Source organism: Scylla paramamosain, chromosome 3 (assembly GCF_035594125.1).
Source record: "Scylla paramamosain isolate STU-SP2022 chromosome 3, ASM3559412v1, whole genome shotgun sequence".
NCBI classification, from domain to species: Eukaryota; Metazoa; Arthropoda; class Malacostraca; order Decapoda; family Portunidae; genus Scylla; species Scylla paramamosain.
The window spans coordinates 3277501-3301500 of NC_087153.1; the positions used below are offsets into that span (position 1 = coordinate 3277501).

Below are 24000 nucleotides of genomic sequence, written 5' to 3' on the forward strand. Positions count from 1 at the left end.
TATGAAGAGCATCTCTCTCTCTCTCTCTCTCTCTCTCTCTCTCTCTCTCTCTCTCTCTCTCTCTCTCTCTCTCTCTCTCTCAAAGCTAAACGGGTATTTACCGGAAGTCACGAATCTGGAGATGTCTTGACGTATCTGATCGCCTCACGATAGCGTCACCCACTCGACGACCAGGAGCCTACGGGGCGAGGGCGCGGGGAGGGAAGGAGAAGAAAGGCCAGGGAGGACGTGAACAGAAGGGAATAAACTGAGGCTGAAGGAGGGCAGAGAGAGAGAGAGAGAGAGAGAGAGAGAGAGAGAGAGAGAGAGAGAGAGAGAGAGAGAGAGAGAGAGAGAGAGAGAGAGGGTGGGGGGAGGAAGGTTAGGCTGTCCAGTCCAATATCTAACTGAAAAAATAATAAATCAGAAAGAAAAGGTCAAGATCATACTGCTTCTGTGTGTGTGTGTGTGTGTGTGTGTGTGTGTGTGTGTGTGTGTGTGTGTGTGTGTGTGTGTGATACTGCTTCTGTGTGTGTGTGTGTGTGTGTGTGTGTGTGTGTGTGTGTGTGATACTGCTTCTGTGTGTGTGTGTGTGTGTGTGTGTGTGTGTGTGTGTGTGTGTGTGTGTGTGTGTATCTCACCACTACCGTGTCTTACCACCATCACCACCACCACCACCACCACCACAACCAGCAGCAGGGGCGGCGCTCAGCTGATGCCATAATGCAAGACTTGTGTCGAGGATTAATTGCTGGGGACTAGTAGTGTCGCCGCCCTGCCCCCTCACCCCCTTCCTTCCCCTCTTCCCCCTTCCCTGCGTCATTCCCCTCGCCCCCCTGCTCATCCCTCGCCTCCTGAAGAAGTGTTTGTTTACACGGCGTCTTGGCGGTGACGTCTCCACCCTCACGCTTCACCGCTACATCGCTTCTCGTTCTTTGACTTGGTCTGCTCCGGTTACTGAGCTTATTAACAACTGTCTTTCCTCCCTCCCTCCTGCCCTCTCTCCTTCTGTCACTCTCCTTCGCTCACCCTCCTGCCCTTCTCCATCCTACGCCCTCCCTTCTTCCGAGCGACCCTGCTGTTCCTTGTCTTTCTTCCTCCCTCTCCTCACGCTGACAGCTTGTTCCCATTGCTTGTCACCTTCTTGCCCTCACCTGACAGCGGCAATGAGGGGTATCGATGGTGACTTGGAGATGTTTATGTATTTGATTAGCTCGTGTCTTAATTTTTTCTTTCATTTTTTTTTCTTTATAATTTGTGTTTGTGTTTGTGTCACGAATGTCTTATTTGGGCTTTTGCCTGTAAATACTCATACACACACACACACTCTCTCTCTCTCTCTCTCTCTCTCTCTCTCTCTCTCTCTCTCTCTCTCTCTCTCTCTCCGTTTGACATCTCTCCTCTCTTCTTCTCTCACTTCGTAGTCTTTAAGCTTTCCTGGCCTGCCATCCTCTTCTTGTTTCTCTCTCCTCTGTGTCTCTCAGTTTCTCCTTTTCTCCAATTCCTTCCTTCTCTTCTCTTCACTTCTTTTCTCAGGACGTTTCACTTAGCTTCCTCCTTCCTTTCGTAAAACACTTTTTTTTCCTTCTGTCCATAACTCCTTTCGCTTTTGCCTTGTAATGTCCTTCTTACAACTTCCTACCTTTCTTACCGCAACGCAATCTTTCTTTCTTCCCTTAGTTCATTCTCTTTTCCTCTTCACACCCTTTGTCTTTCTGTCTAACATTCTCTCCAAATTCTTTTCTACTCGTCTTTATCTGTGTTCTACCTTCCTTCTCTTTCTTTACCCAAGTCCTTCCTGATTGCCTTTATTTCTTTTCTACCTTCCTTGCCTGATTCTTCCCTTTACCCCATTCTTTCCTCCTACTTGCCTTTATCTCTTTCTACCTTCCCTCCATCATCCTCCCCTTTACCCCTTCTTTCCTTTACTGCAACTCCAAAAGGTGAAGGAGTGAAAGAGGGACACGCCACTGAGCCTCACTACCTCCTCCCTCCCTCCAAGCATTTCCACCCACATCTCCTTCTCCTCCCTCTCTTCTCGGAGCCTCCACGTCAGCAGCGCGTCAGCAGCACTCTGGTTCTGTTGATAGTGTCGGCGAACCGTTTTTCCTCGTCTAATACACGCGAACATCCTGGAACATTTGTGAGTGGCGTCTCGAAAAGAAAAGAAAAAACACTCACACACACAAAGGCAATGGTGTTCGATTCTCCGTTCCCGGGCTTTGATACACATACCTCTTGTATTAAACGCTCCTCCAGGAAGGGCTTTTGTTCGTCTATTTTTTTTCGTTTTTTTTTTTCTTTTTCTTTTTGTCCCCTCACTTGACACATTCTCCAAGCAGAAGTCTCTCCTCCTCGCCTTGATATCATGAGAGGTATAAACGTTCGTCAACTTTATATTCGATCCTCTATACCAAGGGGATCCAATCGCCTTCCTCGGCTGCCAATAAGGGATCAGAACGTTTCGCCTCACCCCCTCGCGCTGCTCACTTGTCACTGATATGAACGTGTCAATAACCTCATTCTCTTGACGCACGGTGCTCAGCCAATATCACGGATCAAGTGCAGATTTATTTGTTGCTGTTCATATTATTTCGTCTTGGGAGGGGGAGAGGGGTGGATGGGAGGGAGAGGAAGGGGAGAAGGAGGAGGAAGGGTGCGGAAGAGGAAAGAAACGTTCGCTACGGGGAAAAAAAAAAATAACTTGCTTGGGGAAACTTGATGGAGTAATTTCGCGCACATGACACGCGCATATTCCACACTAAGCAAGCACAGTGACATGCATCCAACTAGCACAAGTTTTGCCGCAGCGCATCACCACGGCTTGATCCGAGACGAGGGAGATGAAGAAAATACTATAAGAAAAAAGTATATTGTGATGGGAGGCGTGTATGCATTTTTATGGGTTTAACACCGCGTCGCATCTGCCGTCTTGACCGCTCTGCTCTGGGATTCTCATAGAGTTTCGTGTGGTGGTGGTGATGGTGTTGTTAGTCTGCCTCCGCGCCTTTCACTGCCTGCCTGCCTCTCTCTCTCTCTCTCTCTCTCTCTCTCTCTCTCTCTCTCTGGCGATGCTTTGATGAAGACTGTCAACACTCGCAGCAGATAAGAGTGACGCCGCCGCCTCAGCCACCCCGAGGAACGTGTGGGTGAAAGGGAAGGGAAGGAAGACACGGCTCTCCACGCCTTGCTGGGTTACTGTTTGGCTCATCTTTTTCCTTGCTACCATTTTCAGTCACTGTTACTACTACTACTACTACTACTACTACTACTACTACTACTACTACTACGCACTTTTGTAATCAGCAGCAAGAAGGATGGAGTGGAACATTATTATTTTCTAATTAATCACTTTTTTCTGTTTTTGAGGTGTGGCATGCATACACATTTTATGGTATTTAAGCGCTAGAGCGCGGACACACATACACACACACACACACACACACACACACACACACACACACACACACACTGGCCGCACTGCTAGATCACAAACCCTCATGTTAGGGCCATACTTCTTCTCTCCTGCGTTAAAAGAGGCGTCAACGTGAAAACGCACCCACCAAGACAGTTGGCTCTTCCTGGCCAGGGAAGCGAACTCCCGACCTCTCGCTTTTTGGTCTGAATATGTCGACTATTATTCAAATGATATATACTGCTGCTGATGTTGATGATAATGATACTACTACTACTGCTGCTACTACTACTACTACTACTACTACTACTACTACTGCTATTACTACTACTACAGTACTACTACTACTGCTATTACTACTACTACAGTACTACAACTACTTCTACTACTACTACTACTACTACTACTACTACTACTACTACTACAACTACTACAACTGCTACTACTGGCAATGGTAATCTTTCACCGACCTCAAACTTCTATTTTCGCAAGAGAGAAAAGAAGCAAAACAAAGAAGGAAGATGAAATAAAGACCAAAATAATAAAATAATAAAAGGGCTCTGGGGCTTCCTCCTTGTTTCGTGGGGATAAAGAAACACCCGTGGGAGGCTTGCCGCCCTTCCGTCCTGTTTTTCTCTCGCCGCCCTTTGTCATGTAAAGTTGAAGATGGGCACATGCTCATACATTTTCCTAAGAATTAAATGTTTGGCTTGATAATAATGCAAAAGTAAGCAGTTAATAGATAAGTAAGTAGGTAACAGCAACAATAGTAATAATAATAATAATAATAACAACAACAACAACAACAACAACAACAACAACAACAACAACAACAACAACAACAACAACAACAACAACAACAACAACAACAACAACAAAAAGAACAACAACAACGACAGGAGTAAGAACAACAATAACAATACTCTAGGCCTCAACTTTCCTTTGCATATTCCAGCAACACACGCTCCAACAGAACTAAGACGCCAAAAACATTTATTGATACAGAAAGCTAGTGGATTATTTACTCTTGTTTCATCTCCAAAAAGTAAACTATGTGCTAGTATCAGTCAGTTCACATTTTTTTTCTTTGAGTTTTTAACACTTAGCATCCTATTACCTCAATTTACATTTTCTCAAATATTCCACGCTTATATGGCATATTTTCTGTTTTATAGATGCGCAAACCTTCTTTTATGTATTTTTTTTAATTAATAACAACAACAAAGATAACCAGAAAGCTAGTGAAAGATGGAACCTTTAATTAGCATCACCAAACTTTCATAATTTAACATCAACTTCAAGCAATAGAGTTTTTCCAACATATACCTCTACGGAGGAGTAAGAGAGACACGTCCACCTGCCTCTCTGCACCGAATACCCGAGCAGCAGCGAGGCCTCCACACAGCCATTAGCCAAACCTCGGCCGTGAGCCGTCCGGACTTACACTTAATCCGGAAACTGGTCTTCGGTCACGGCCGGAAGAGAAGCTTTGGTCACTTTCTTTGCTTGATCACGAGGAGGAAGTGAGAGGGAAAAAGAGGAGGGACAGAAGGAGAAGCAAGGATGGCTGAGGAATGTATTCGCTAAGGGAGAAAAGAATAGAACATAGAGAAAGTGAAAGAGAGGAGAGAGAAGGACGGAGGAAGTGGTAAGACAGAACAGCGTGAAGAATGAATGGTGAAGGAGAGCGTGAAAGGAAGTAAAGTAAAAGCCGTCACAGAACCAAAAGGTGTTCCGGGAAAGGTAGAGGAGGAGGAGGAGGAGGAGGAGGAGGAGGAGGAGGATGAGGCGTGAAATGTACAATGAGAGGTGAGGACAGGTAGAGGAGGAAGGGCCTGACAGGTGTGTGGTGAGGATTGAAGGGAAGGTAAGGCACCAGATGAGTGTGTGGGGCGGTGACAGGTAAGGAAGAACACGTCCTTGTCACAGGTAAGCACATCATAAAGGAAAACGTATTATTTCTTCTTTTCCTCTTTTCCTCTTCCTTTCCGTTGTACGTGTAATTTTTCCCAATAGAAATAATGAATAAAAGCGCAATAGTGATAAATGCCAGAAGAAATGAAGATCTCTTACCACTTATTCTGCTTTTCAACCTTCGTGTGACTTAGACTTTCGTTAAGGAGAGGAATATTAGCGAGTCTTGGAAACTTAACTGGCTTCAATCCGTTAGGCCTTTCTTTATTATTATTATTATTATTATTATTGATTATTTTTTTCAGAGGAGCATACACATGAGCCAACACTTTTCCCTTTAAGATGATTGTTTACTTATGTTTAACTAGTGGCTGATAGAGTATATTAATTTGTAATCTAAAAAAAGGCTGATTCAAAATGCTACAGATTTTCTCCAAAGACAGAAATAGATATTATCCTCTCTGTTTACTTATCCATGTCTACATCACATACACACACACACACACACACACACACACACACACACACACACACACACACACACACACACACACACACACTACACAGACAGATAGATGGGAAGGCAAGTGGTTGACCTCAGGGGAAATATGGTGTGGAAAGGTGAGTGAGCACGAGTGATGAGGGTAAATGAAGATGTGAAAACAGCAATATGGGTGTGTGTGTGTGTGTGTGTGTGTGTGTGTGTGTGTGTGTGTGTGTGTGTGTGTGTGTGTGTGTGTGTGTGTGTGTGTGTGTGTGTGTGTGTGTGTGTGTGTGTGTGTGTGTGTGTGTGTGTGTGTGTGTGTGTGTGTGTGTGTGTGTGTGTGTGTGTGTTTGTGTGTGTGTGTGACATGACCTGAAAAGAAAAATATTCTTAATTAGCTGAGATCGAACATTTTATTACTCTAAGGACATGAGATAGATAGATAGATAGATAGATAGATAGATAGATAGATGAAATATATATATATATATATATATATATATATATATATATATATATATATATATATATATATATATATATATATATATATATATATATATATATATATATATATATATATATATATATATATATATATATATATATATATATATATATATATATATATATATATATATATATATATATATATATATATATATATATAGATAGATAGATAGATAGATAGAGAGAGAGAGAGAGAGAGAGAGAGAGAGAGAGAGAGAGAGAGAGAGAGAGAGAGAGAGAGAGAGAGAATATAAGACGCAACCAAACGATGGACAGACTAACACATACATACATACATACATACATACATACATACAGACAGACAGACAGACAACCCTCCCTCCCCCGACAAACACACACACACAAACGCACAGGTCGATAGAAATACACACAAGTAAATCCCCAAGGTGAGGACAGGAGAGAGATCAAAGAGCTCGTGAGAAGGAAATCTTGTTTTATGAGCTCAAAATATATTTTTTTCTTTTTTTTTTTACGAGATTATGATTGGACATTGTAGCGGCGACACGTAACGGTCCGGCGTCCTGAGGCGTGACGGTGACGGGAGGTGACGGAGGAGGGGCGGGAAGTGTGTGATGGGTAGAGGCACGAACAATGGGAAGGGGGAAAGGGGAGCTAAGAAGGTTGGAAGGGAAGGGAAAGGTGGAGGAGAAGGTAGATGTGCATGAAGGAGAGAGTAAACGGGAGGATTAAAATGATATGAGAGAAAGGGAAATGAAGAATGTCCTAAAAAAAAAAGATGAAAGGGAGAAGGAAAAAGGTGGAGGGTAAGGTAGATGTGAATGGAGAGCGAGCAGTGAGGCAGGGAGTGAATGCAAGGGAGGACTAAAACAAGAGGAAAGAAAGAGAAATGGAGAATATGAAGAAAAGAGAACGAAGTGAAAAGATTTTTTTTTAAGTGACGAAAAAAGAAGGAACATTGAAGCTGCGCGAAGGAAATAAGTGATAAAAAGAAATAAATGTTAAGATAAAGGAAGTATGCGGAGGAAAAATTCAATATACCTACTTCCTTTAATATTTCCCTCTGTCATTATGTTGTTTCTCTTTGCAACACAATTTAACTAGTGAATCCATTTCTACTTACTCCTTCCCACCTTCAACACTGCTCTCCTGCCTCAGCCCAGTCATGCACCAGCTTCAGTCTTCCTCGTGCGGGTGGGGTCTGTGTTTTTTTGTGGGTGTATTCTGTCTCTGTTTCTTTAATTTCTGACTGGAATGTTAAAGTCAGCCTGTGTTCCTAGTCGATGATGTGAAGTCTCCTATACGACTTAGTATGATTTATCTATTTATTTATTTTGCAGCACTCTAAATAAGCCAATCACAAACTCCTTTTATTATGTCATTACTGTTCCAAAGCGCACCTGACAGTGTAGTGGCGAGAGCAGGAACGAGGACCACCTGCCTGCCTGCCGCCTTGCTTCATTCGTTCCACTTACTCGCTTATATTTCATTCCACTACTTAACCTTGCCATCACCTTGTTCTTCAAATATAGTTACTTTTTACTCACAAGTTTCCAATGTAAGAACTCCTCCGCTATTTCACCTTTCTTTATCTATTTATCCTTATCTCTTAGCTTCCCACAACACTCAGTTCCCTTCTGTTTTCTGGTTTACCCATTGCTACCAGTCTAACTCACGCCTCCTCTGACGCTCACCTCCCCTAGCTGACTTCTCTCATTTCCCCATCTCCCTTTCTCCCTCGTCTCTGCTCCCCGGCGCCTCCCCCCATCTCGGCTGACCCAAGTGGCCGATAAGCAGGACAGGAAGTAAGTGGGCCGCTGTGTCTCCCTGGGCTGTGGGTCACCTCGCCCCAATCGTTCTGTCTTGCCCTCGAGAGAGAGAGAGAGAGAGAGAGAGAGAGAGAGAGAGAGAGAGAGAGAGAGAGAGAGAGAGAGAGAGAGAGAGAGAGAGAGAGAGAGAGAGAGAGGGGGGGAATTTCATTCTCTCCACCGCCCTTGGTCCGTGGTCACTGGTACACACACCACAGGAAACTCCAGACTTCGTTCCACAGATACGACACGCTTGACCTAAAGGGGACCATGTGACCTTAGTGACTTGCCCTGACCCTAAACACTGAGACGGAGGCATCACGTTTGTCACCTGTATAGGTTTGACCCGTTGACAGCAAGACAGACAGCTGTGACCCGTGTGTGACCCGCCGGTGACGCCTTCCTCCCTGCCCGTCCGCCTGCTGGTGTTGTCGCGTGCTGTCTGCCGAGGGTGGTGAGGTCGTGGCCTTGGGCAGGAAAGGAAGGAAGGAGAGGAGCAGGCTGGGTACGTAAGAGGTCCGGAAGATGAAATAAAAACACGAGTCTGAATTCTAGGTGTTAGTCTTCAGTCAGGAAGTATTAAAGTCTGAGTCAGTTAATGCATTTCCCCCATCGAAAAGTAACAAGAAAATAAGAAAAAGCATCAACTTTATAACACTGCTTCATTCCTCTTTCCTGCCTATACAAACCCTTACAGTTATATATTCCCTAAATTTGTATTCTTAAGACAGTATACCACAGAATATGTACACATTACGTGGCTCACGAGTGGAACAGTACCGTTCTTTAAGCCTGTAAGCTCACCTCAAAGTACACACTGGCGTGATCACCAGACACGCAATCGAGTCTCGCTGTAACAAGACTCCGCATCGCCCCACCAGACAGAACAATTTCCCTTGATAGAACGCAGCGAAGCAAGCGAGTCGGGTACACTGTACATATATCAGAGTTAAACACGGATCTGTGTGAGTCCTGGTTAGCCACCACCTTCATTTCCCTTTCCAGGATATAATATTAGAATAAAAAGAAAACTCCCTTTGTTGAACTTGGCTCTTTTATTTTCCTTGAGTGTTCCTGCTTCTCCTTAGTTCCCTCTGCTCCCCTCTCCCCCCATTTCCTTCCTGCTGGTGTCAGGGTTGTGCATCTCGAGGCCCTAATTAAGCGAGGGCTCTTTATGTCCCTACACCTTGGCTTTGTTGGCGTCAGCGACCTCGCCTTTTGTTCCACGACAATCCAGGACAATAGGCTAATGAGACACCTTCAGGAAATCGTCACCTGGAGGAGAGGCTGCCGACTTCCGACCTGGCAGAGTGTTTGTTGTGGAGCGCTCCTGCCGCTGGAGGTGTGGGGTGAGAGGTGGTGGTAGTGGAGGAGGGAAGAGAGGAGGAAAGGCGAGGAGAAAGGAGGGGAAGGACGGAGAGAGGAGGGATGGGGAGTCGCGAGGAAAGGAAGGAAATGGAAAAAAGGTCTTTGAAAGGGTTCAATTGAGCGTTTCACGTATTCCTTATTGTTATATTTTTCGCAGATGTATAAGATTAACTTGCGGAAAATGACTGGCGCCGTGGAGATATTACCGCAGTACAAGCTGCATTACCACTGTCATTCGGAGCGATTCAAATTTAAGCGTGTGTGACTGCGATCGCCCGAGGCTGCCGGTGCAGGAAGGGCGCCGCGCCGAGGGGGAGAGGGAGGGGAGGAAGGGCGGCGAGCAGGGAACACTCGTGTGGTGCAAAACACGGCAAATACTTTGACGAAAAAAAAGCGGTGCCTACACACACACACACACACACACACACACACACACACACACACACACACACACACAGAGAGAGAGAGAGAGAGAGAGAGAGAGAGAGAGAGAGAGAGAGAGAGAGAGAGAGAGAGAGAGAGAGAGAGAGAGAGAGAGAGAGGGACCCATATACAGAGCGAAATAAAGATGGCTCATTGGAGAGATAAAGGTGAAAAAAGAAAGAGAAGAAAATCAAATAACCTAGAGAGAAGAAATATTAAATATACCCAAAGAAAAAGAAAATGATAAACGTGCTTTAAGATAAAAAAATAAATAAATAAATAAAAATAAATAAATAAATAAATAAATGGATCTTCCGAGGTGACTAATGACTGAATCCGTGACCACAAAAGCAAGTCCTTGATACCGTCTTTTCTATCACCGCAATGTTCCGCACAGCACACTGGCACCAAGGTTTCAGCATACTGTGAGGAAATATAACATTTACCTTCAGCTTGCTACGTTATTTCACTGCACGTAGCAAGACAGAAAAATTATCTCCATGGTAAAAAAAAATAAATGAATAAATAAATAAATAAAAATATCTTAACGCGGAATTCATGCAAGATGGCTTTGTCCCTAATACGGCGTGGACAGTTAGCGCTGTAATACAACTCCTGCCACCTCAGCATTCTTGTCACTTTTAAAGCCGGTTTGACTTCCATTACACTTCCATCTACGACAAAAAAAAAAAAAAAAAGAAAAAGTGAACCAGAACTAAGAACAGCTAATGGAAGGAGCGGGACACTCTTACAACACTCAGCAGGAACAAGAGTGAGGCAATTCCTTTCTTTCTTTGTAGCAAATCTTTCAAGCTGACACAAAACCAGGCACACTTTGGCATCCTTACTCTTTGCTTCATCAAATACACAGAGGAAAATGCTTCGTGCGTGTACTGCTGGGGAACCTTCTCTCTCTCTCTCTCTCTCTCTCTCTCTCTCTCTCTCTCTCTCTCTCTCTCTCTCTCTCTCTCTCTCTCTCTCTCTCTCTCTCTCTCTCTTTATGTAATCAATACCTCACCATCTCCAATGCATAAAAAAATATTTCCTTTTATTATCATCACCACTCACCACTACCACCACCACCACCACCACCGCTGCCATCCCCATCATCAAGCGGTGGCACTGTATTGAGATACGGGGGAGAAGATAATGGCACTGTGGTGGTAGATGTTCACGTGACAGAAAGAACGGGAGGAAGAAGATAAATGGAACGAAAACTATCCATGTAATTTAATGCAGGCGACGTTATTGTCTTTATTCTCATTATCATAATCATCTTCATCGCTATCATTATCTACCTGCTTAGTGATGACAAAGAAATATCAACAATGAATCTACATATAAATATTTGTTAGATTCTTATCTCTTATTTTTCATCACCTACGGCTACTTTTTAATCTTCTTTTCGTATAATCTATTTCCCCATCTCGCTCTCTCTCTCTCTCTCTCTCTCTCTCTCTCTCTCTCTCTCTCTCTCTCTCTCTCTCTCTCTCTCTCTCTCTCACAGTGCACTATCTTTCTCACTTCTCTCCTCCCTCTCCTACCTACCCATCTATTATCTTTATTTCCTCCTCTTACTCTTCCCTTCCACGAATCATTATTTTTCTAACCTCCCTCCTTCCCTCTGCCTCCCTCGTGCTTTCCTTTATGTACTGTAATATTTCTTTCCCTTTTCCTTTCTTCGTCATTTTTATCCTTCTTCTAATGTTCTTCCAGGAATATTGGTCTTTTTTCTTTAGTTTCAAAAAAACAACCCACCATGTATTGTTATTACCATCTCCCCAGTCTCTCTCTCTCTCTCTCTCTCTCTCTCTCTCTCTCTCTCTCTCTCTCTCTCTCTCTCTCTCTCTCTCTCTCTTACATACATTTTTCTTCTTCCTTCATGTTCTTTTTTTTATCAACTTTTCCTTTCATTATTTTTTATTGTATTATCAGCTCGTCTTAATTTTTCTCTGTCCTACATGTTAATTTTTCCTCTCTTCCTCCCCCACCAGTCTCCTCTTCCTTCTTTTTCCTCTCTTTTTGTCTCATCATCCCCGTTTCGTTCCTCCTCCACCAGCCTCCTCTTCCTTCTCTTGCCTCTCTTCTTGTTTCACTATCTCCTTTTCGTTCTTAATCTTCTACTCTCTCCTGTTCTATTTATCTTCTCGTTCCTTCACTCTCTGGCCTTTTCTCATTCTGTCAGGTGTCAGGCGACTGTTTGTCCCTCCCTACGTCAGGCGACTGTGGCAGCTCACCCATACCTTCTACTCCTCCTCCTCTTCCTCCTCCTCCTGCTCCCCTATCCTCCTCCTTCTCCTCCTTGTTTTCCTGTGTGTAGGCAGTCTGGCATCTCGGTGCCCACTTCCTTCCCAACCAAGACGGTCAAAACAAAAAGTTGGTCGTGGCACGGAAGGGCGACTGATGCTCGTCTCCTGGCTGAGTGGCAGTGTGGTGATGGCTCAACTGTTCCTCTGGGATGGTAATTAAAGGAAGGAACTGCTATTGCTATTGTTATTGGTACTGTTGCTGCCTGTAGTGTTCAAATGCCTACTTCCTATTTTTGATATGGGTTGGAGAGGATTTGTTGTACTAGGAGGTTGTTCTGTCCTTACGTGGTGCATTGTGGTGAGTGTTTTATGTCGTAATTGTGTTGGTTATTAGTTTTTTTTTTTCGTTTTTAGTCGTATGTGTTTTTTATGTTGAAAAGCGTTTTAATGTGATTTTTACTGAATGAACCTTTTGCTACACATATATTTTTGTTATCCCTAATTGTGAATTCATCTCTCTCTCTCTCTCTCTCTCTCTCTCTCTCTCTCTCTCTCTCTCTCTCTCTCTCTCTCTCTCTCTCTCTCTCTCTCTCTCTCTCTCTCTTCCTTCCCCTGCCATCCCTCCCCTCGGCGCGGCTGAGTGGTTGCTGTGACAGGCGGCGGCAAGGGTCGACGAGGGTCACGTGGGGTTAAACAGGTGGCTTCCAACACTCGCCCATCCGGAAGGAAACTTAGAAAAAATATAAATACTGTGTGGTAGTTTGTACGGAGTTATTGTCGGGAGTGGTGATGGTGGTGGTGGTGGTGGTGGTATTTTATTTATTAACAGTAATAGCAACGATATTATTATCATTATTATTATTATTATTATTATTATTATTATTATTATTATTATTATTATCAGTAGTAGTAGCAGTAGTAGTAGTAGTAGTAATAGTAACAGTAGCAGCAGCAGTATTATTATTATTATTATTATTATTATTACTATTATTATTATTATTATTATTATTATTATTATTATTATTATTATTATCATTATTATTATTATTATTAGTAGTAGTAGAAATAGTAGTAGTAGTAGTAGTAGTAGTAGTAGTAGTAGTAATAGTAGTACCACTAGTAGGTCTGGTTATCATAGTTACTATCATTATCGTCAGCGCTTTTTTTTTTTTTTTTTGGCTGGAAGGGCGGCTGGTATCTACAAATGATGATCCAGGCTTTCCTTTCCACGAACGGGACTAACAAGCAAACATCCACCCACCTCCCTCATTCTCACATCCCTTCCTACCACTCCGACAGAGCAAGACGTATCATCAGGATCTTTATCTCCTCCAGCCAAAACCGTCACGCTGGCAACCTCACTCACCGCAGCCCCTCATTTGGAAGTGCATACGTATCATTAAGTGAAGAAAATTGGGGAAGATGATTATTCTGCAGTGAAATCAAAGAGGTAAGTAGTGATAATGGCGACCTATTACTTAGCTGGAAGTCGAGTAACCGCCACACTTACTGCCACTGTGTTTAGCTTTATTTTCCCTTCATTTTAAGTCCTCTGACCTGCTGATAGTCTATTAGTTATTAAGTCTTATAAGGAGATTCTCAGCAGATCAGAGGATTGATAGAAAATTGACAGAAACACACACACACACACACACACACACACACACACACACACACACACACACATACACACACACATTGGGAGTGACAGCGGCATGATTGATGGATACAAGTAGATATATTTTAAACAGAGATTGCCACGTGGACAGTAGACATACCAGCTTCTTGGAGTTTCTTTTACGTCCAGAAGTTCTTTCGTTACTCTGACGATGCCTACAAAACCTCCCAGCATCTCCTATCGCATCTATCATATCCCTTTCCCCACTCATACCACCACACGCTTCCGCAGCACCACACCCATACACCTCATCACACACACACGTCTGTTATCACACCAAAGCCTCACACCACCACATACCTCTCGCAGCACAACACCACCACACACCATCACACACACACGCCACATATGACACTACAGCCTCGCCCCAAGCCACAACTCCGCAGCTGGAAAAAGATAGATTGAAAGGCTGCAGAGAAAAATGTGCTACTCGTGTGCTTTCCTTCTATAATTAATTTTTTCCTTTTCTCTTCTTCCTATTCCGCATTTTGGCTTTTTAAAGGTCACACGCACGCCAGGTCAGGTCATGATGAAGTAACTTTTTTTTGGGGGGGGGCCCCATATGAAGTTTCCAGAGAGAGAGAGAGAGAGAGAGAGAGAGAGAGAGAGAGAGAGAGAGAGAGAGAGAGAGAGAGAGAGAGAGAGAGAGAGAGAGAGAGAGAGAGAGAGAGAGCATGCGACACGTTGGGAGATCGACAGCAAATGACTCTTGAATCGAAAGAAAGTTACAATTACTGGATCTATATGAGGAAAGGAATGAATAAATGAATGATGCATCCAGGTGGATGAAAAATGTAGAAAGCTGAATAAATGAAGGAGAATATATTAGGCGTTTTACAAGGATCGGCATGCGTGTGTGTGTGTGTGTGTGTGTGTGTGTGTGTGTGTGTGTGTGTGTGTGTGTGTGTGTGTGTGTGAGAGAGAGAGAGAGAGAGAGAGAGAGAGAGAGAGAGAGAGAGAGAGAGAGAGAGAGAGAGAGAGAGAGAGAGAGAGAGAGAGAGAGAGAGAGAGAGAGAGAGAGAGAGAGAGAGAGAGAGAGAGAGAGAGAGAGAGAACAGATTCACCAAGTATATATATATTTTTCTCAGCACAACACAGATCATCAAACATTACCACAAAAAAAAAAAAAGGAAAATAAATTATCCCGTGATAAAAATGAAATGCACGTGAGAGCCGCCCATAGATAGGGTAAGTGGGCGTGCAAGCGTATATTACGTGCATTTACTCAGGTGTTCCGACAGGTAGTTGAACCGTCTCAGGTGTGTTTTACTACGGCGGCACGTGGCGGAGGAAGAAAGAAGCGCCGGTGCGGACGTAAAAAAGGAAGCGGGGCGGGTGGAAAGTAGCATATGTGGGCAGTAAACCATTGAAAAGTGGAGCAATTACCGCTAACTGATGAAGGTATCGGCTGACTTAGGTTTACTCACTTTTTTTTTAATGATGAGGGGGCCTCCTTTCGCGTGTCTAGTTAGCGTTCTGTTCCGTCCATCCTCCCGCTGTCGGCTGCTGGGTGGGTGAGAATGGGGAACGAATGGAGGGGAAATAAGGATGCGTATGTATGTAGGAGTTGATGGCTGGCAGTGGTCGGGGGAGGAAGAAAGTAACGGAGATCCTGCAGGTAAGTAGGTAAGTTCAGGAATTTTGTGTGTTTTTTTTTTTTTTTTTTTTTTTATCAGTGTATTCGTTTACTTTCGATGCCCCTCCTTAATCTTATTATTATTATTATTGGTCATTATTATTATATTATTATTATTATTATTATTATTATTATTATTATTATTATTATTATTATTATTGTTGTTGTTGTTGTTGTTGTTGTTGTTGTTTTCACATTTAGTCAATTTCTTTGGAATGTTTTGAAATTTTAGTTTGAAAGAATTAGTAGTAGAGTTTAACGATACTTGACAATTAAGTCATGATAATGATGATGATTGTGATGATGATAATGATAACTTAAAAAAACACTACTACTTCTACTACTACTACTACTACTACTACTACTACTACTACTACTACTACTACTACTGCTACTACTGTTACTACTGCTACTACTGTTACTACTACTACTACTACTACTACTACTACTACTACTAATACTACTATTACTACTACTACTACTACAATCGACAAATATAAAGAAGATATAACAATAAAATATCTGGAAACACTTCATTCACACTTTAACATTCCTATATGACCAAGCAGGACATTACAGTGCAAGAGTACGAGACATTTTGATTTTTCTTAATAATATTCGTACGTAATATTATGATTCAGCTCTCTCTCTCATTCACCTTCTCCTGACATACCTTGCATTTCTCTCACTTCATTCCATCTATTCCACCCATACATATCTCCTTTCCTCCTTCCCTATTCATTTATTCATCCTCCCCTATATATATACTATACTTCCCAGTCATCCCATCCCTCCATTTTTCCCCTTTTTTCTCTTCCCTTTCGTTCCTTTTCTTTCTCTTCCTCCAGTTCTTATATATTTCCCCCCCCCCGATCTCCTATCTATCTCTTTCCATCCTCTTCATCATCATCATCTCTCCTTTTCTCTTCTCATTTTTCCCTTCTTCCTTTTCCCTTGCTTCCCCTTCTTCGTGTCCTTACATATCTCTCTCTCTCTTCTATATGTCTCCTCTCATCATCATTATCATCATCATCCCTCCTTTTCTCTCTCCCTTCCTTTACCAATCCCTCCTAGATCTCCCCATCCCTTCCTCCCTCTCACAAATCATCTCATCCCTCCCCAAAACTTCGTCATATGCCTCTCCCTTTCCCCCCACCTCTCTCTCTCTCTCTCCCTCCAGGCCAAGCTTTGGGGCGTGAGAGAAGTCAACAGAGACACGCGGCGCAGCTCTTCCCTCGTCGCTCGCCACCGACACTAGGTATTTGGCAACGCTTTATTAATCTGATAGGAAGAGGCACCGATGTCCCATATTGTGTTTTATCACGTGCGTCGCGGATTTAGAGGCGTGAGTCAAGGGATGCGAGGCGGTGTGAGGGGAAGGGAGACAGAGGAGGAAGGGGTGTGTGAAGAGGTGTGTGCTGTGTTGTGTTTAAGGGGAGGGGAGGGAGGAGAGGAGAGGAGAGGAGAGGAGAAAAGGGTTTATGAAGGGAAAGTAAAAGGAAGAGATTAGCAGCAAAGGACAGCAAAAAAAAAAAAAAAATAATAATAAAAATAAATAAATAAATAAATAATAATAATAATGATAATATGAAGAAGTTAGGTACGTATGTCAGAGGAAATTAAATGAAAAAAAGAACACGAATATAAGAGGAGGAATAAAAAAAATAATGATACCTCTAGAGAAAAATAAAGGAATCGTCTTTACAAAAAAAATAAAAGAGAAGAGTTACCTATGTATGAAAAAAGAAAGAGAGATAAAGAGATGAGAAAAAAAAGAAAAAAAAAACACATGAGTGGAAGGAAGGAGGAAAGGAAAGAAAAAAAAAAAAAAGGGAGGGCAGGAAGAAGGGGACACTAGAGGTGGTGAATGTGAGGTATGGAGGTGTTGAGAAGCTGTAGTGCTTGTGGTCACGGAGGAAAGTGAGGGAGAAGTGAGGTGAGGAGGGAGGGAGGGGAAAGAAGAGAGGAGAGGTGGTTTGAGAGCGGGATAAGAGGGGCACGGGAAGAAAAGGAAGCGAGGAAAGACAGAGAACGGAAGGGAGGTAAGAGGAATGTGGTTAGGGAAGAAGGGGTGGCGGAGAGTGGACGGAAAATGAACAAAACTAAAAAAAAAAAAAAAAAAAAAAGGGAATTGCATCAAACGTGAAAGAGATTTTTCAGTCAATCAGTCTATCTATCTGTCTGCCTGTGTGTCCGTCCGTCTTTTTGTTCGTTTATTTTGTCTGTATGTTTGTCTGTCCGTCCTCAATGCTCGCCCACCTCCCCCCCCCCTCTCTCTCTCTCTCTCTCTCTCTCTCTCTCTCTCTCTCTCTCTCTCTCTCTCTCTCTCTCTCTCTCTCTCTCTCTCTCTCTCTCTCTCTCTCTCTCTCCTCCTCCTCCTCCTCCTCCAGAGTGTTCACGCCACCATTGAGTTTTTCTAAGAACACAGCATGCCACACTCGATGACAATGAGTCTTCAAAGCTTTTATTAGCATGCACTATTCATAAGGTTGGTTTTTCTAAGTGTGTGCATTCACTAAAGACTGTGTGTGTGTGTGTGTGTGTGTGTGTGTGTGTGTGTGTGTGTGTGTGTGTGTGTGTGTGTGTGTGTGTGTGTGTGTGTGTGTGTGTGTGTGTGTGTGTGTTTTCAGTCTCGTATACGCCTGTTTGACTAGATACGAACATTTAACTTTTGCGAATCTAAATAAATCATGGGTTATAAATGAAAAATACCAATTGGGCAGTTTCATTTATATATTAACATCCATATTGCTTATAACATTCATGAGAGTTTGCGTGCATTATTTCCTACACTGACATCGGAATATCGCTCCAAATAGTAATCCTGTTTTGCTGTGACTTGGGGGTTTAGCTTCATTATTTTTTAAATGTGCTGTTAACGCTATTGCACACACACACACACACACACACACACACACACACACACACACACACACACACACACACACACACACACACACAAATAATACTAATAATAATAAATAAAAAGTAAATTAATCAATAGAAAAGAAAATATGTGTTGGAAAAATGTGTGCAACTGAGCATGCGATCACAAAAAAAAAAAAAACGATGAAAGAAAGCAGAAATAAAAAAAAAAAAACGACAATTTACACCTGCACTAACCCTTTCATTGCTATTTGGCACATTTTTCCTTAATCACTAACCACGCTAAGGCATAATTTCTTGTTCTACACTCACCTCCGAACACTGTGCTGGCTAGAAATTGCAAAACTTATTCTTTTTGCTATTTTTTTTTTTCTTGTTCACAATTATAAATATTTCATACATCACTTCTACTAGTATGAATTGTTGCATATCGCCGTGAAAGGGTTAAGGACAGAGCGCAGGACGAAAAGGTTTATATTCTTAGCATTTCTTCAACACCTCCCGCAGCTCAGACGTCCAGACATTATCCATCATCTGGTTTGTCCGCCCACGTATTGAACTTCATTATTACAACTACTTTGGTTAGTGTTGCTTTCTCACTTCACTTTTTCTTCTTCATCCAACGGTATTGAAGTGGTCATCTAATATTGGTCTTTAGCATGGCATGATGGGGCCTGTCTTTGTCACCGGAAGGGAATCCAGCACACCTTAACGTACTATTCGTTATTATTCTTTATCTCTCGCTGTCATACCTAAACAATATCCTTCATTCACTCATGGGGACCCTCACGCTTTCATTTTTATGATTTCTGTGTTGCAAACTCCTGATCAATAAGTAAAGGAGTAGTGAGATATATAAATTAAGTAACTTTACTTAAGATAATGGACTGATTGCTAAGAGTGAATCCTGAGTCTTTTTTTGTTAAGATATACTGTATGTTTACTTTAGGCTGTATTGTTGGAAGTGCAAAAATAGCAAGATAAATCCATGGATTCTTCAGTCAAATAACAATGAAATATGGGACAGTGTGTTTTTTGTTTTTTTCAGTGAATAAAACAACACTATCATGCCACTTAATGCAATCACGATCTATAAGAAACGGAGGGGTGATTGGCATTACTAACGCTGCTTTGTTTATCGAAAAAAATTAAGCTGAGTCCCATATTTCATTTAGAATCCATGACTCTACATTTTCACCTGCTTAAAAAGGCTTCAAATACACATATTCCTTAATATAACGCTCCAAAACTCCCCTCACACAACGTCCCCCTCGTCCGTGTCCTAACCCAAGATCACTGCACATTAATTTAACTTTTTCCTCCCCGTGTGTGTCCATTATTTATAACACTTCATAACAATTCCTGCGCGCCATTCATCTGTGTATCCCATCCATCTGTCCTCGCGCCGCGTAGTCCATCACGTGACTCACTCCACTCATCAATAAAGCAAGACGCAGTTATAACTCAACACGACTGACCCAACACCACCCCAACAAAAGAGATTTAGCGACCGTTGGGATCATTACTAAAGCGGACCGAGATGATTTACGGGTCGCTCCTCCAAAAGAACGGCCTGAGCTTATTCACACCAAATTTGCATAAATATTACATTATTATGATAAGGTTCAGTTGCACCGTACAGTTCCTCGGGCGGGGCAGAGGCGCAACACGAGTCTTGGCCGTGTTGCTGCTGTGTTTTATGGCCGTGATGAAGACGAAGGGAGGGGATGAGAGAGAGAGAGAGAGAGAGAGAGGAGAGAGAGAGAGAGAGAGAGAGAGAGAGAGAGAGAGAGAGAGAGAGAGAGAGAGAGAGAGAGAGAATCAGTCAAGAGGGATATAAGGAGAGAATAATTATTACTGAAGAAAAAAAAAAAACTTATGAAAACGGGTGTGAAAACGTCAATGAATCAGACGAACGTGAAGTAGAGATGCATAACTCACCGAACACGGATATGATAAGGAAATATTTGCGGTCGACGAGGTGATATATTTAGTCAGGGAGTGTGAATGAGAAAGAGACAGACAGATAAAGTGGGCGGAAAAAAAAAAACAAAAAGAGTTATGTAAAGGGAATATGAATCAAAAGGAAATGAACGAATCTCTGATCATATACTAAGTCAGGTAAATGAATATATAGTGAAATATAACTGCATTGTAATGGCGGAGCAAAGAAAGTATTAGAGTGAGGACGTCTGAAGAGTAAAAGGAGATAATGGACAATGAAAAAAAAAAAATATGAGTGAATAGGAGGAAAGAAGAAAGAACAACATGAGTAAGCGAGTAAGGAAATTGAGTGAGTGAGTGAGTGGACGAATGAAAAAAGGGAGTGAGTGAGGGAAGGAGGGAGAAATTAACGAGGGAAAGTCTACTAAATAAATCAGACATGGAAGGGTATGAGTGAAGACTAAATAACGACGATGACTGCAAACTGACGACAGATTGGATAAAAGGAAAGCACACGATACAAATGAGTAAAGGGAGAAAATCAATGAGGAAACGAAGCGAGTGGAGAGGAGGCTGTGATGGGTGAGGAGAACTTGCAGTATAAAAGTGCTGTCATCTATAGGTTCACACGAGACTACGGAAATTTCCATGCTTACATAACCCGTTCAGTGCTAATGACAATATGATACGTCCTGCTGTTTGATTCCAGTAACACTATAGGATTCAACAGAGCAAAAAAGTGAATCTATAGACACTTAAAAGTTTCACTTCGTCCATTATTCATTCTGTTAGTGTTATCTTTCAAAATCATAAACCTACAACAAAATATTTAGTCAAACTTTACACGCCACAGCATACAGTGAGTTCTTACATACAACGTGAAAGAATCTGACGAAACTAAGCACAGGAAAATGAATGGATGAGGGCGAAAGAGACCTACGGTGATTTAGAGGGTGAGGAGGGTGGGGGAATAAGGTGAAAGTGGGCAGGAAACGTGAGGAAGCGGCCACGCGAGGTAGACCATAAGGCTAATGAAGGAAATGAGCGTGGGAAGACCAACAGACTCTCGTTGGTGGCCAGCGTGTTATCTCTCTCAGCCCTGATAATATATATAACAGGATTAGGCGTCAAGTGCCTCTCCCTCTCCCTCTCCCTCCCTCCCTCCCTCCTCGCTCGCCCGTTACCCTGGGAACCACTACACCCAACCACGATGCACTGCTTGGTGAGTGTTTTCTTCTCTCTCTCTCTCTCTCTCTCTCTCTCTCTCTCTCTCTCTCTCTCTCTCTCTCTCTCTCTCTCTCTCTCTCTCTCTCTCTCTCTCTCATAAATACCCAAGGAATACGTTTTCTCTCACCACCTGTTTCTTTACTACTATCGTCACCACCATCACTATCACCACTAACACCACTAGGACCACCAGAGTGCGCAGGTCGTAGCGGGACGAGGGGCATACAAGGGGCATTACAAGGGCATTACAAGGGGCGTAGTAGGGAAGGATGGGACGAGGAGGGAGATGGTGAGGAAGAATGGGAGGTGAAAGAAGGAGGATGAGAGGGGAGAGAGGTGAGAGTGAGGGAGAGGAAGGGGGGAGAGGGGTAACTACTCCCTGACAAACTTGGTAACTAAAGTCTGGGGGGCCGTCAGGAGTTTGGGCCAAGTTTGCCACGGCCTTAACCACCCCCCTTAGCGAGCCCCCTAAATGGATCCCGCGATTAAGTCTGTTAATCCCGCGTTTAACTTCTTAAAATCCTTCCGAAAAAATCCCTTAACTTCTCCGTGCTTAACTGTTAGCGTAAAGAAAACGAGGAGAGGACTCGGGCCGGATCACGGAAAACATCTGAGACGCGTGGTGGTGGTGGTGGTGGTGAATCGCACGTTTCTGGAGAGTGGCGGTGACTGCTGGCGATAGTGGTGGTGATGGTGATGGTGGTGGTGGTGGTGGTTGTGGTGGTGGTAATTGTGGGGGGTGGTGGTGGTGGTGGTAACTTTGCTGTGTTTCGGCTCGTCACGTCCTTTCCTTTTCAGTTCACGGCGTCTCTGTTTAGGTTTAGGTGGGACTCTATCTCGGTCTCGGTGTCTTGGCCTGGCATTGTTTCGGTCTGATTATATCGCTGTTTGTGTTCCTCTTTATTCTCTTGTCTTGATTTGTTGTCTTGATTTGTTGTCCTGACGCCTCGTTCTGGCACACTCCGCCTGCCTGGGTCGTCTTTTGTAATAAGTTTGTCAGCTTGATTCCTTGTGTGTGTGTGTGTGTGTGTGTGTGTGGCGAAGCGATGAAGATGTTATAATTTTGTTATGTTTGTGAGTTACTCTAGACTGTAAATTTAATGAAGAATGTGTATGAAGTGCAGGTGAACGTTAAAAAAAGGAAAGTGCACGTAATTCTACTCTTCCCTAGAATTCTTTAGTTATTTGAATAAGTGCGGGGATATAAAGTACACAACAGTTTTTTTCATCTATCTTATATTCTTGTGTTTCCCTTTGGAGTAAAGTGAGACATCCTAAGAGGACTGTGAGCTACATATTGAGTGTCTTGGAAAAATAACACTCGCCTATTTTCTTCACTCCTCGTCTACACTTCACAACTTCCTTTAACTACTCGCACTGTATATTTTAAGAAGACGCATATAGGAACCTAACATGGATGACAACAACAAGCTGTAGGCCATAAATGCCAGCCTGTCACATTAAAGGAGGTTAAAAAATCTCCATCAACATACAAGACACAAGACAACTCTAATGAACTTGTCAATCAGCTCAAAACTTGTTCCATAGACGTATGTACCTGCTGTCAGATTTCTAACACGCAAAACAGAGGACTGACAAGAAACACGACACCTGACCAGAACACTACTGAGTCTCTCCATCCTCATCGAAGTTTGTAATAATAAATCAATGAGCCATTAGTACACTATTACTAAACCCAACGGTGAATAATTTTCCTCAGACAGCTAAGGCAGTGCTGTGATGCCTCGTTAAGTCCTTCTATGGTGGGCGCCTGGGGGCAATTTTCACACGGGGCATTGTAATGTGCCGCCACACAAACATCGTGCTGATCGTCCTGAATGGTCTGTTTGCCGCCCAAGACACTCTGTTTGCCATCCATGAAAATTTATTTACTTTCCTGGACGCCTTGTTTGCCTGGCCGGTCACCAAACACGGCGATGTCTAACTAATGAACAGGGGATAGTGCCTCTCATCCGCTTCTCTTTCTCCTCCTCCCTCCTCTGTCTCTCCCTCTTCCTCCTCTCCTGCCTTCCCCCAGCGAGTGACGCGTGCTGGCTACGAAGACGTGCAAACACACTCTAATCTGCCTTATCTCGCGGCTTAACTTTATTGGCCTTCTGACACTGCCAACTTATGAACTTATCAGCGAGTGGGATTAGATCAAGCTATCGTGGGAAGCAGTATAGAGCGGAGGAGCGGGAGGGAGAGGGATGAGGGGGAAGGAAGGGAGAGGAAAGAGTGGTGAATAAGGAAGGGAGGAAAAGGAGTGAGAGGGGAGACGAACGGATGGAAGAGCTAATTAAGAGGGGAGGAAAAAATACGGGGATGTAATGGGCATATTTTATTGGGGGGAGAGAAATGTGTGTGTGTGTGTGTGTGTGTGTGTGTGTGTGTGTAGAATAGTGAGTGCCTTTAGTTAAAAGTAAAGAAGAAATGTAACCACGCAAACACAAACAATACAGCACAACGCAGCACAAGAGAATACACACACACACACACA

At 43.0% G+C, this 24000-nt stretch overlaps 1 long non-coding RNA gene across 2 annotated transcripts in view; it reads right to left on the bottom strand.

Annotated features, from left to right (window-relative positions):
• The window catches only part of LOC135116245 (uncharacterized), a 256275-nt gene that overhangs the window by 92182 nt on the left and 140093 nt on the right, over nt 1–24000 (bottom strand). The gene's annotated exons all lie outside the window — the stretch shown is intronic.